Raw genomic sequence first — 2,065 nt, forward strand, 5'->3', positions numbered from 1 at the left:
TCTAACACTGCCACTCTAGGACCAAGCCTGCCAGCACATGCCATTTTAGAAGGGTATGCTTTAAATCTATCTATCTGCAACTGCTATACACAATCTACCTGTACATCATTGAAATTTTCAAGTAATTCTAAAATAAAAGGTCTATTCAAAAATTAGATTGAGGACTAAAGCCAAAGAGGAGGAATACAGCAGATTAGTAATTTTAGTGTTTTCTGTATGTCAGGTAATGCATTAAGTATTTTGGATGCATACTCCTAATTAAATCCTCAAAAGATTCCCCATGATCACTTCCTTTGTTTTATTGAAGATGAAGCTGAGAACAAATGAAGTAAGCTAGCTTTTCCAAGGTCATAAACACAGAAGGTTGGAAGCCTGATGTTAACACAAAGCCAAAATCTAAAATTTAATATATATGTCCCAGCAGAGTTTTGTTTGTACTCATGAGAGTCCAACTATTTGAATCTTAAAAGTGGTAACACTTCCAATAAATGTTATTTTTTGTTTTGTTTTAGTTAGGTTCTTGCTGTGTAAGACTTGACTGGCTAGAGCTCACAATCCTCAGCCTCCAGGGTCCTGGGATCATAGGCCTATGATACCACAACTTGACATAGATCTCACTTCTGATATCCAGAGTTGCTGTATTAACTGTGATCATTGTTTCTTGTTTTTATGTTACTTTCTCTTATGTAGCCATTTCTCCTCACTTTCAGCAACCTCTATCATATTAAATTTGTATATTTAAATATAATTCTTACCCCACTGCATAGGCACTCATCTTCCAGTCTCATGAGAATGATTGTGCTTATTGCCTTTTGTACTTAAAACTCTGGATTAGTGTGTACCAGGAGGCAAGTTAAGCATTAGATAATGTTAAACATTCTTTGTTTCTGTGTATTAATCAATATGTTAGTGTCTTAATGATTTCCCCACAATGGTGAACAATCCCTAAATTTATTTCTCAACTCCCTAGTTACTTAAGTCTCTTGTGGTCACTGGGTAAGTTAAAAATATGTTTCTGGAGTAGTGCACCTCCTTAGCCATATTCAGCAACTCTAACTTATTTTGTTTAATGCCCCTATCATCCAACATCACTGCTCAGATTTGCCAAGCATTTTCTATCAATATTACTTATCTTCTAATGATTGCAAGAAGAAACTAAGACAATTTAAGAAAAAGGATTTTAGAAAATCTTATCTTTGGAAACATATGCTATAATCTCTAAAGTCCTTCATTGCTTTACATTTAAAAGTGTATCTTTCCTTCTCAGCTACAAGTTATAAAACAAAATGGTTACCTCACTAGGTGTAAATTGCAACTACAAATCTAACCACAGCCTTTCTAAAATAAAAACCCTGTAAGGCCTGTAATCTACTTCAGTGAATGAGAAGGAAATGTGTGTCCAACCAACCACCATACTCATCAATCAGGAGTATATACTATATCAAAAGAATAGCTTAACCAAGAGGAAAAGGTTATCTTTCCAGATGTAGGTAATTTTTATGATAAAGGAAGCCCAGGACACTAATCAAGTGGTTGATATCCTACCTCTGGTTACTATTTAAGTATAATGATCCATTATTCAGTGATATATTTGGATTAAAATGCCAGCCTGTCTCTGAGTTTGGATTATTGTTACCAGGTCTATAAAGAAAGAGGTATTTTGACTGAAGATCTCTTAGGTTTCTGTCAGCTCTAATGCAATAGCTCAATGTTTGTATCAATAGATATAGAATATAGTTTGTATGATGACCAACAATCAGACCACAGGTTCCTAAACTATGAGTCATGACTAGTTATTATATTGTATAATTCAGTGTGAGGTTTATGAAAAAGTTGGCAAAGTAAAAGTTGCCATGACAAAAAAATTAGCAAAATACATAATGAGGTGTTTCTGGCAGAGCTTACCCAAGTTGTATCATGTGATGTCATTTCAGCCTTGGTTCTAAATCCAATATGTGCACTTTGCACTATGCATGGTGCTATACTGTGTAACACCAATTCATACTGCTTGAAATACCTGGCTTGCTTTTAAATCTGTGCTATGAATGGCTGTATTTTTATTGTA

This window comes from Jaculus jaculus, chromosome X, assembly GCF_020740685.1.
Source record: "Jaculus jaculus isolate mJacJac1 chromosome X, mJacJac1.mat.Y.cur, whole genome shotgun sequence".
Taxonomy (NCBI): Eukaryota; Metazoa; Chordata; class Mammalia; order Rodentia; family Dipodidae; genus Jaculus; species Jaculus jaculus.